The 13,097-nt window shown below is 45.2% G+C and overlaps 1 non-coding gene across 1 annotated transcript; it reads right to left on the reverse strand.

Moving 5' to 3' along the window:
• Window positions 1-11,721: 11,721 nt before the first annotated feature.
• Window positions 11,722-11,794, reverse strand: TRNAV-UAC (transfer RNA valine (anticodon UAC)). Its single transcript has one exon. It is a non-coding gene; the product is annotated as a tRNA-Val (tRNA).
• Window positions 11,795-13,097: the final 1,303 nt, after the last annotated feature.

Consider the following 13,097-nt stretch of genomic DNA (forward strand, 5'->3'; position numbering starts at 1 on the left):
CTGATTTCAGGAAGTTCTCTGGAATAAAACCAAAAATCCACATTACTCATCCCCCGATCCCTCGAAATCCCTCGTCTTCTCCCGCTGAGTCATGTTCAGACTTCGCTCCTCAATGGAGTTACTTCTGCAGAAGTCACTAAGAAGCAGAGAGCCCCTTCTAGCCTCTGTACTATGGGTCTTGGCCTCCCCCAGACGTGGTCCGATCCCTGGGCCCGATACTGCTGCCCCCAACCCACAACATTCTAGAACCAAGGAGATTCCGGGGTTTGGAATGTTACAAGTTTTCCTCCATTGTTGAATTTAAAGGGGGCGTGTCATCCAGTACAAAATGCTGTGTGACGCCCCTCATATGATGGCCGCCGCCCCCTAAACTGTTTGATGTTATTTTTTAAAAAATCTGTCCACCCTTTCAAAAGATATGGCCCTGGGAATTTTATATGGGAGTTATCTCATATTAGACAAAGGGGTGGTATAACACAAAGACACACCCACCAAGAATAACAAAAGGTTAACGCCCATTTGGCTAACAGGTAAAATCCTCCTTTATTATTACATTGACCCATAATGAGTCGTTCAAATTTAAATCTTTCTGGGTGGAGCTTAGTTGTCACATGACTGTGCTTTCAAATCGTGCCTTAGTAGTGAATTAGACATTAGATTATGGGGCGGAGTCTGACAACTCGGTGATGTGGTAATAATACGGTCATACAGAAATATCGTACTAGAGAAATTATAGATAAATACATACAACGCCATTCCATTAATCCAAAATGACCTGGAAAAATCCAAACTTCTGGATTTGGTCTTTTGTCTACTTAAAAACCAAAACTAGGGGGAGCCCAAAACATCCTTAAAGAGCATCATTAAATTAAATATTAAAGGGGTTGTCCATTATTAGAAAAAATGGCTTCTTCTCTCTAATAAAGCGCCTCCCCTGTCCACGTGGCTGTGTCCGGTATTGCAGCTCTATTACATTGAGTCCGATGCAGAACAGCCCTAAAAGTTAGGGACAGGGGTGACTCTATTTGTGAAAGAAAGAAACCATGTTTTTGTTATCCAGGACAACACCTTTAAATCCGCCTTCAGTGAGCTCCCCCTAGTGGTGGGGCAGGTGGACAGAATATTAACATTTAATTTCATGGTTGTGCGATGGATTTCGGTGATTAGAATTTAGTGTTGATCTGAACAGAATGTTGTATTACCCCCTTGATACGACCCAGAAGGAGTTAACGTTTAAACAGGACACAATTTGCACCAGAATCTGTCTATAAAATGCCCTATTTACTTTCATCAGTGTATCAGGGGATTGATTGATCATGTCTGTTCCCCTGGGTGTGTCTTATACATAGACATGACTAATCGATTCTACAAGGAAATGATTTTTAGTGATCACTATTTCTACTTCTATAAAACTTGTTCATCATCGTTCAGGGTCTAACCTGAACCGCCATCTTTAGTGATACATTGTAACGCTTAATCCGGAACCTTTTTATACAATAGGGAAGGACCCCTTTAAATCCTATAAACCTCTCGCTGACCGGTGATCTTCCTGTATGTGCCGGATTAGGTTAAATGGAAGAAATGTATAATAATGAACAGCTACCCACCTACCCCCATCCCCTATGACCCCCCACCCCCAATATGGCTGTCTAATCATTAAAAGGGATCCTGTGACGGCTTCAGTATGAGACATACGAGATATTTTAATGGAAAACAGCTGGCACTGCCCAGTGGTCTGCGGGCCGATGCGAATGTGCCGTCACCAGCAGCGGGATAATTAGTATTGATTTGGGGCTAATTACCCCCCCCCCCCCCTATATTGCTGGGCCTGTAAATGTCACGCTGGGGGCAGGGGCGGCAGGTGACGGAGGACAGGTGCCACCGGAGCGGGAAGGGAAAGTGACAAGGGCTTGAGAAGTGGAGACAAATGTGCGGACAGAGGTCTGGAGGGAGCCTGGGATCTGTACAGGCAAAGACCCTTTAATGAATGATGTGCCTGAGATGCTGGGAGTTGTAGTCTCCATACAGACATTGTCTCATCCGTCCTATCTACTCCGGCTGTAGCGATGTCTGCTCCCGGATATGGGTCTGTGGGTGTCCTGATTACTGACATTACCAGGAATGATGCACGGAGAAAGGAATCCGGGAGTGTAGACACGGAGACACGGATAAGTGCTGGATATCTCGCTACTGGCCAACTACAACTCCCAGCATGCCCTGCTGCAGCCACCATGGAAATATTTTAATATTAATACATATTAATAGTGATCTAATACAGTGAAGGGGACACATAATATCCCAGGTGGACTGGTGTTACAAAGGGATAAATGACAATCATGGAAGTCCTGGGCAAATATTGTAGGTCATCTCCTATGAAGGAGTAAATATTAATATCCCTGGAGGCCAAAGGCAATGAAGGGATGAATAATAATAGTGTCCCTGGTGGCCATGTGTAGTGAAGGGGTAAATAATGATAATTCTGTTTGTTTAGTGCATGAAAGGGGTAAATAGTAATAAGCCTCTTTATGGTTGAGGATAGTGGAGGGGTAATTGTGAATGTTTCTTGTGGTCTAAGGTAATGAAAGGGTAAGTGATAACACTCCTGGCGGTCTAGGGCAGTATAGGGGTAAATGATAACACTCCTGGCGGTCTAGGGCAGTATAGGGGTAAGTGATAACACTCCTGGCGGTCTAGGGCAGTATAGGGGTAAGTGATAACATCTTTGATGATCTAGGTCAATGGCTAAACAATAACCAACCTGGTGGTCTGGTGCAGTGACTGGAGTAATTGATAACATTCCCAATGGTCCAGGTGGTGATGGGGTATAAAATCCCTCATGGTCCAGTGCGGTGAAGGGGTAAATGATAACCTCCCAAGTGGTTCTACGTAGTTGAAGGGTAAATGATATCCCCCGGTAGTCTAGGCTGGTGAATCAATATATACTGTAACATCCCTGGTGGTCTAGTGCAGTGATAGGGTAATGGATAACATCCCCAGTGGTACATGATAACATCCCTGGTGGACTAGTGCAGTGAAGGGGTAATTGATAACATCCCTAGTTATACATGATAACATCCCTGGTGGTCTAGTGCAGTGATAGGGTAATGGATAACATCCCCAGTGATACATGATAACATCCCTGGTGGTCTACTGCAGTGAAGGGGTAATTAATAAGATCCCCAGTGGTACATGATAACATCCCTGGTGGTCTAGTGCAGTGATAGGGTAATGGATAACATCCCCAGTGATACATGATAACATCCCTGGTGGTCTAGTGCAGTGATAGGGTAATGGATAACATCCCCAGTGATACATGATAACATCCCTGGTGGTCTAGTGCAGTGAAGGGGTAATTAATAACATCCCCAGTGGTACATGATAACATCCCTGGTGGTCTAGTGCAGTGGTAGGGTAATTAATAACATCCCCAGTGGTACATGATAACATCCCTGGTGGTCTAGTGCAGTGGTAGGGTAATTAATAACATCCCCAGTGGTACATGATAACATCCCTGGTGGTCTAGTGCAGTGGTAGGGTAATGGATAACATCCCCAGTGATACATGATAACATCCCTGGTGGTCTAGTGCAGTGAAGGGGTAATTAATAACATCCCCAGTGGTACATGATAACATCCCTGGTGGTCTAGTGCAGTGGTAGGGTAATTAATAACATCCCCAGTGGTACATGATAACATCCCTGGTGGTCTAGTGCAGTGAAAGGGTAATCAAGAACACCCCCAGTGCATTGGTTCAGGTTAGTGAATTTGTACATGATAAGATCCCTGGTGATCTAGGGTAATGGTGAGGTCCCCACTGCTCTCCCACAGGGTAATACTTAGCTCCCAGCCAATCAGATCACAGCTCCTTAGACTGTACTTTCCATAGGTCTCACCCAGTATATCAATGTGACGCACATAAATGAGGCAGAGAGCTATGGCATGATGGTGGCTATATTAGGGAGTTGCCTCTTTGGCGATTGTCCTATGTAAGGGCCGGTGGTCCGCCTGTGTAATCATCTGCAGCAGGTGACGGCTTGTAGCGGTCATCCCCAGCGCATGAAATCCTGGCCGGTGTTTGGTCTGCTCCCCTCCCCCGCTGCAGAATTGTTTTTGCTATTAAACTCCCTTCCCTGAGACAGATTATTTTACCACGCGGTGAATCTGCGGCGATGAGAAAGCAGCTGCCACTGGGCATCCTCCAGGTATCCGCTTTCATTACATTTTTTTGCACATGGTTTAGGTCCAGCTGACATTCGCCGAAAGCCGACGTCTAAGCGCTCAACTAACTCCCCATTATCCCCCCCCCCCCCCCCCCATTATATACGATGTCCTATAGGATTCTGTGTCCTGCTTATATCTCCCGACCAGTGATGTCATCAAAAAGTATGGATAGGGTGATGATGTCACAGTTTTCGGTGTGAATGTGTTCCATATCGCAAATATATTAGCACATTTGCCACAAATAATGGGGACTTTATATTAAAATCTGGTGATATCCCTCGAAAATAAACACCACTAGGGGGCGCTCTGTTCATTAAATGCCATAGCAGGGTATACAGTAAGTCCAGGTAGTCCGATTTTTATCTTGGAAAATATTCCTAGTCAATAAGCAGATCAGTAATTTTCACTTTTACTCACTCCCAGGTTCTTGAAAGTTCTAGAAACAAAAGTGTTAAAAAAAAGAGCGGCTGTCAATGACAGCCGCTCCATCCTCAGCAGTTGTCTATCACATGATGTGACCTTTTCTCTAGGGATACCCTAGGACAGTGATGGCAAACCTTTTAGATACCGAGTGCCCAAACTACAACAAAGACCTTATTTATCTTTATCTTATTTATCGCAAAGTGCCAACACAGAAATTTAATTTGTGATTTATACTCCCTTCTCTGTCACAGTTTTCATTGATACCAGCTCCTGAGGACAACAATAAAGCAGAAAATAGTCCCAGGTACAGCTGTCACTTTAAAATAGCTCTGTGCACAGCAAGTCCTGGGCTGTCTGTGACTGCAGGAAGATACCTGGAGTCATCTCTGGTGATGGCCTGAGTGCCCACAGAAAGGGCTCAGAGTGCCACCTCTGGCACCAGTGCCATAGGTTAGCCATCACTGCCCTAGGAAAACCAAGATGATAGAGTTGCCAATTATTTGGCAAATTGTACTGTGGCTGTAAGAATCTTAAAAAAATTGAATCTAATTAGATATAATTAGAAATTAGAATGATTAGAATCTTAAAAAAATATGTCCCCCCCCCCCTTTGATTGATAAATTGGCCAATAGTCAAAAAATACTAAATACTCAATCATCTGACCAGTTCCTTCAGTTGTGTTTACTTCCAGTATCTGGATATGTCACCGGAAAGTGAGGAGTGTAAAAACGGAGCGGCTGTCACTGACTGCTGCTCCATTCTTATCAGACATCTCTGCAGGGATAGGGAGTCGGAGGATAGTTAGTAGATATCAGGAACTTGCATCAGATTAGTTACACAGAAATGAGTGGATTTGAGTGGATCTGTGAGATTGGATGTTCCAGTATAGTTCCCTGATACTAATGATCAATACAGAAGTTTAAGAATGGAGCGGCTGTCATGACATGGTCAGTGACAGCTGCTCCATTCTCAATGCCTGACACATGTTGGGATTTTGGAAAAGCCAATGTGATAGAGTTTGAATTGATTTGACAATCTGATCTAGACTACTTAACCAACCAGATAGTCTTCTGCTACTGCGGCTGCCACTGCTGTCACTGACAGCCGCTCCATCCTCATTAGTCACATTCTGTGATGTAGCCAAGGTGCTAAGCTTTAGCATCATATACTCGATTAGGCTAACCAGCAAATTATGTGCCCCCACACATAGATTGATAGGATTAGGGTTCCTGGATAATTATATCACACATCCAACAGAAAGTGGGATGACACGTCCATGACAGCCGTTCTATTCTCATTGATTCATTGGATAGAAGTGCCAGGGTAGCAAAATTAGCATTAATTTAGCAAATTGTATTAGATTAGATACCAAGAAAACAGAGTGTCCCCACAATGTGAAAATTATTAGGGTTCCCGCTAGTCGACAGTCTTCTAATTTCAGAAATAAACACAGGATTGCGATAATGGAGCAGCTGTCATGGACAGCCGCTCCATTCTCATTAGTTATCAGGAACCTTCTATGACTTGGGTCATATTTTAGTAGATGATATAGAAAGCAAACACTTGACCTCCACCATGAACGTTGCATTCAGTTTATGGTTCCTGCATATCAGAGATGTCCATAGAAATGGGAGGATGGAGCGGCTGCCAGTGACAGCCGATCCATTTGTGCAATTCTGTGTTAATTTCTGAAGTCAGAAGATTATCCGCAACCCTAATGATGTGCACATTGTGGGGGATCATTTTGACACCCTGGCACTTCTACCCAACGGATTAGGAAGAATTGAACAACAGTCACTGACAACCGCTCCAATTTCCTACTTTTTGGTTGATCTGTGATTAGTAGATTATCCAGGAACCCTGAGGCTAACAATCTGTTCACTATGGGGTGCGTAGATTTTCATTGCCAGGATTTACGAAAGCCACAGTGTTCAAGATGGTCGTATTTTAGCAACTTGACTGAGACAGAAAACTATGTAAAGATTTACTTACCCTGTCCCATCGCAATCCTGTGGTGCGTTGTCCGACAAGGATTCTGGTCCGGAGCGATTCACTAAGATCGTGCGCCCGAGTTCCTGCATCCGTCGCTTCTGTGCTGAGGTCCGCCGGAGTTCACCTTCTTCTTCCTGGTGCATGTGCGTGCTTGATCTTGCGACACAATCGCGTTTTTAAATTCTGCGGTTTGTCCAAATCCATCAGGTTGTCCGGCGGCCACGCCCCCCGATTTCTGTCACGTGCAAGCCGATGCAACAAAATCCAAACGTGTGTGCCAAAAACCCGGGGTAATTCGGCACAAAACGGAAACCCAACGAAAATGCGCGATCCGGAGCCTTAGTAATTGAGCCCCACTGTATAGGCAATGAGACTTTTATTAGTCACTAACCTGAGCCGTCTTTTCACTTGTCTGAACACACACATAACCTGCCTGGAGGTTTTCACTCCATAAATAATGTGTAATCTGCGGGAATAAAGGGCAGAGATCCGAGCTTGGATTGTAATCACAGACAGCTAAATATCTGCGTGCGTTTCCCACAGTACAGGTCCACTAAACACTTATGGGGGCTCTGGGACCCTGACTTCCTCCGCTAACATGCAGCATTCCCACTCAAGTCTAGTCACTATTCATTTTTTCTCTTTTGCTAATGAGAAAATCAGAAATCATGAGCGAGTCTCGCTCGGCCTCCGGTCTAGGAGGAGATCTCTCTTTTTTTGGGTCTTTCATCCAAGGCTCCTCCAGCGTTGGTTCATATTTTACATATCTGGCATAGGATACACATTTCATGGCTGGGAATGAAGATGTTAATAATTTGCTGTTACCGGTTTGTTACGTTTTTTACTACGACCAGCAGACATCTCAGGAGACCAGGAGACTGTCACGGGCGCTCCCGCGATCCCTGTCTCTGATCGCGGGCGCATCCGTGCACCCCCGTTTGCCCCCGCTGCAGGCCGGTCTCTGCACTCACCTCTCCCGGCTCCTGCTCTTCCCCGGACTGCCGTGCGCACGCGTCCCCGCCTCCTAGGGCGCACGCGCGGCTCCTGCCGAAAATTTAAAGGGCCAGCGCACCGCTAATTGGTGCACTGGCTGAACCTCACCTTTAAGAATCCTGCCTCTTCCTGTGTCCCCTGCCGGATCTTTGTGCCTCATAGCCTTAGAGAAAGCTTCCAAGCGAGTATTCCTGCGTTCCTGTGTATTCCTGTGTATTCCTGCGTATTCCTGTGTTCCTGTGTATTCCTGTGTGTTCCCGCTCCAGAGTCCTGTGTTGCTGTGTTACCTGTGTTCCTCCGTGTTGCTGTGTTCCTGTGTTCCGTGTGCCTGTGTTCCCGTTCCCACCTGCCTGGACCTGCTGTTGCTGACCCCGGACTTGAACCTGACGTTGCATCTCTGCCGCCTGCCCTGACCCTGTGCCTGGACCTGTCTACGAGATTGTCATCCGCTAAGGTACCTCGACCTCGGCTGCCACCGTGGGCTAGTCACACCTGGGAACGACCTAGTGGTATCCTGCCGCAGCAAGTCCAACCCGCTTTGCGGCGGGCTCTGGTGAATACCAGGTGCCGCTAGGCTCCGGTTCCGGGTGTTGGCTAGTTACATCTCCCGCGGTGGTCCAGAGGATCCACTGATCCTAACAGAGACCTCTGCCTATCTATGGCCTCCAGGGGACGACCATTACCAGTGATATCTTTGACCCTTATATTGTCCTTCCAAGGTTTTGGACCATCAGTAGGATCCTCGAGTCTCAAAAGCAGGAGAATCTTTTGCTAAAATAAAGTTTTCTGTGAAAGTATTGTCTCCATGTGTCCACCACAAAAACTTCTAGGTTCTTTTCAGGACTCTATTATTGAGGGTCTGCCAATATTTGATCATGCAGGCCCAATTTCCACGCAAGCTAATTGAATGCACCATGGCACTCGAAACATTGCTGAATAGGACTGAAATGGATCAAGTAGAGTCTCTTTCTAAACTTGAAGGCCTAAGCTTGGACCTCATAGGGCATGACAGGTTCATGAAGGTCTGGTTAAAACATGGAATGTTGAACCAAATCAGGACCAGACCAGCAACTTTTTGGAAGGACTTTCATGAAACCCAACTTTTTGGTTCTTGGAATCCTTTGATGTCTCCATATAACTTGTCTCAACTCAAATAATGGACCATACATTAGTAATCTCCATGATGGAGACCTTTACTCCTGGTAGGTTATCAGGAGATCTTGATAGTTCCTCAAGCAGAGTAAAGTCAAACAATGGTTAAACATATGGGCCATTTAAACATTTCCTTCGAGACATTTTATAGTTTACAACCAATGTGGGTCATCAGGTCATCAGGTCATATCTCAAAGCTGCTGCGATGAGATATGTTACCGATTCCCATAATAATAAGAATCTCCTTGATGGATCCCACTACTAATGGTAGCTTCAGCATGTACTTGGTGGTAGGGGTGGTAAGAAGTCTCAGATTCCCCCTATTCTAGAGGCATATTGGGGGTATCAAATAATCTTTTGGCTGGAATCTTGGACCATACATATACTTCTTCCAAGACTATGGGGCAGATTTACTTACCTGGTCCATTCGCGATCCAGCAGCGCGTTCTCTGCGGGGGATTCGGGTCCGGCTGGGATTCACTAAGGCAGTTCCTCCAACGTCCACCAGGTGTCGCTGCTGTGCTGAAGTTCATCAGATTGAACTGAACTTCACCGTCCTCCGCTGGGTGCAGGTAAGCACGTGTCAAGCGACACTTTTTTTTTTTAATGCAACGGTTTTTCCGAATTCGTCGAGTTTTTTTTTACGGCCACGTCCCCTGATTTCCATTGCGTGCAAATTGGATATATTTGGATAACACGTCGTGAAAACGCGATTCGGGCCCTTAATAAATGACCCCTATTATGTTACAACCTCTATGGGACATTGTCAACGCAGGGACAGTATCAAAGGTATCGGGAAGCGTCTTTAAGCATCTGAGTGGTGGTGCTGGTCCAATGAGACGTATTATAATCATGGCAGCTCCTCATTTCAATTGCAGTCCAACAGTGGGTGATATCTTCAAAGACACAGACCTAGATTCCAACCTGGGTGGGTCATTGTCAGTTGAGGAACCATATCAGCAGACTTGGCTTAGCGTCTTTGAGTTGGAAGAGTATTTGTTTACCATGTATGGTGTCTAAAGCTATTCATACCTTAAGAAATATCTAACTTACTCCTATCTCCATCAAACCATCTCCATGACGGACACTCTTCCAGTAGTAGCACCTGCGTGGAGAAAGAGCCTGGGATCCCTTCTTCACGTGACGTATAGAAGATCTTCGGAAGGTCTTGGTAAGTCCATCTTCACGAGACGTATAGAAGGTCTTCAGAAGGTCTTGGTGACTCCATCAATGGCTGAAATGTTTCCTCCAAGACGTTGTGTAGATTACATCCTCTATGGGACGTTGTCCACGCAGGGACCATATCCCAGGAATCGGGAAGGGTCTTGAAGCCAGCAGGGTATTTCCTATCTCCCCCCTGACACGCACTACTTGTAATAAGTTTTATGATGCAATATGTAATAACAGCGAGCGTTGGGCATGTGCTGCGCCGAACAAACATTATCCAGATGTTTTGTCACATTCCTGCGGGAACGGTTCATACCTGCGAGGACTCTGCATTTCTGCTCCACGCCTGAGCGCTAATGAAGGGAGACAAGGGTGATGCAGACAGGCCCGGCACAGCCACACAGCCACGCTTAAGGGGGATGATATTTAGTATCAGTTTGAAGGGCGCTTAATAACGGCGCTGGCTACGGGCCAGTTCCATAAATCCAAGACAAGTCCCATTACAAGTGACGGCTGATGGTAGGAGATGAGATGTGGCTCTGTAGGGACGGGCTGCTCCCTCACAACACACATAAACCCAAATCACTCCGACATCGGGCAACGTTTATGAAATCTATCACCTCCGGAGACTTCCTGGGAACGGTTGACCCCAGATTTCCGCTGGGGCTGTGATAAAATTACAGAAGTTTTAGAAATCTGTCAAGATGGTGACTAGTTCCTGCAGTAAGGAACATTGATATGGAAAGTCAAAAATTTCCCAAAAATTGTAAAGTAATCATTGAATTAGATTTAATTGATTGAAGGGGGGACCAGTGAAGAGCATCCTCTTGCAGCTGAGGTGCAATACCCACACGGACCACGGTCAGGTGTGGCGCTGTTTTTGGAAGAAAGAAGCCATGATTTTTAAGCTCTGGAAATCCATTTAAAGGGGTTGTGGCACAATATACACTTATTCCCTAACCCATTATAGTCTGATAACTGGGGTTTCTAACCACTAGGGGGGTAAAAAGTCCCAAAAATTATACATGCTCCACCTTGGCTCCATTCACTTCTATGGTACTGCTGTCTAATTCTCCCCAATAGTCCCAATGATGCGGACGGAGCTCAGTTCCTCTATGTGGTATTGGTCACTTTTGGGGGGGGGGGGTTGTTCCCAGCAGTTGGACCCCCTAAAATAAGACACTTATCCCCCTATTTGTCTATTATGACACATAATTCTTTATAAACATAGAGAGTTTCTCACTTTGGAGGACAACCAATTAAATTCATCTTTATTTAAAAAGTGTAATACTTCATATCCCCTGTGGGGGTGCTGCAGGAAAATTGAGCACTTGCCGCTGGGTTCCTCCCCGGATCCGTCTCCGATGAGCTAAGCAGCAGTTTTCCTCTGATCACTTATTATTAAGGAATCTAACATGAATGGATTATCCAATGTGTATAATCCCTTTAAATCCCCATGGAGTCAAGGGTGTTACCTGTTCATGTTAGTGAAAGGTGTTAAATTTCAATATCCGACGAAGTGGAGTTATTACTAAAGAGCGGGGGGGGTGATCAGACTAGACTCTTCAAATCTGATCCCTTTAAGAAGACTCTGCCTCGTTATAGCATTAGGAGAGAGCAAAATTACAGGTGATAATTACTATGGTAATATTGTAGTCCTGTCTTCCCTTGCGCCATTACTGGAGCAGCAGATTTTTATTAATTAGCCAAATCATTGTTAAAAACAAAAAACAAAAATTTTAAAAGTAAAAAAAAAAAAAAAAAATTTGAGCCTTGGTTTCACTGGGGATCGAACCCAGGACCTTCTGCGTGTAAAGCAGACGTGATAACCACTACACTATGAAACCTGCCTGCCAGCCCTGACGAGTCGACCTAATCACCAATTAACCCCTTGATCTCCAAAGACTGATAGTAACAGGTCAGGAAAGTTTTTAGAAACTTTTATATTTAGGTAAATCGTTGCTGGTGAAGGTTATTTCTACTGAAATACAATTAATATAAAGAAAAGTCATGACCTTAAACTAACTCCATTACTATGGACTAGATTAGCGCCCCCCCTCCTGTCCATAGGCGACGACTGGTATTGCAGCCACAATTTCCCAGAATAAAGCTGAGATGTAATACCAGGCACTGACTGCCAGTAAGAGGGGGGCGCTGTTTCCACACAAAAAAATACTTTTTTTGTCCAATCTACTAAAACCCAATCTAAAGGATATTCACAATCTTTTGATATTGACCACCAATCCATCTGCAGTGTTGGACCCCACATTTCAGGTGTAGCCCCTTTAATAAAGTCGTTTTAGATTACAAATAGTTTTTAGCAGAGAAACAGCGCCATTCTTATCCACAGGCAATGACTGGTATTGCATTCAAGTAATTTCCACTTGCAGTACCAGACATTGCCTGTGGACAAGGGTGGCACTGTTTCCAGGCTATAGTAATGACTTGTGAGAGTGCCCCCTAGTGTTCTGACTCTATTTCCCTTGCCATGCAGTGCCTGTGCCCCCCTGTGTCACGCTCCGGGGGTCCAGTAACCTGAGTTGATCTTAGGGCTCCCCGGGGGCGGCTTCATGCAGATGTTGCTGTGATGGATAACGTCTCCCCTGCCGGGACTGTTACATGATCACCGATCCTCGCTTTATGCGTTTAGCAGGACGCGGCGTTCACCGGAATATTCCCATCAATTACCTCTCAATATCTCATTCCCACCTGGGAGTCTGCGGAGCGGTGTCGTGACAGTGTATCGCTGCAGCCAGGACAAGGTGGAAATGGGGTACATTGCGGAAAAGAAGGAAGCTGGGAACATTGTGGGATGGGGGTACACTGGGAATAGTGGGGATAAGGGATTATAGGGGATACACAGGGAATATTGTGGTTTGGTGGTTTACTAGGAATATTGTGGATCAGGATTACACACTAAATATTGGGGTGCTACTAGCAATATTGAGGTTTGGGGCTACACTAGGAGTAAAGTGGTGTAGGGTACAATAGAAATATTGTAATTTGTGAATATTCTGGGTATATTGTGTTTTGGGGGTACACTACGTATAATGTTTGCGGGTACATTAAGAATATTGGGGTTTGGGTGTACAGTAAGAATATTTTTGATGGGTACACTAGGTATATTGTGTTTTGGGGTACACTAGATAT

The sequence above is a fragment of the Engystomops pustulosus genome, chromosome 8 (assembly GCF_040894005.1).
Source record: "Engystomops pustulosus chromosome 8, aEngPut4.maternal, whole genome shotgun sequence".
Lineage (NCBI taxonomy): Eukaryota > Metazoa > Chordata > Amphibia > Anura > Leptodactylidae > Engystomops > Engystomops pustulosus.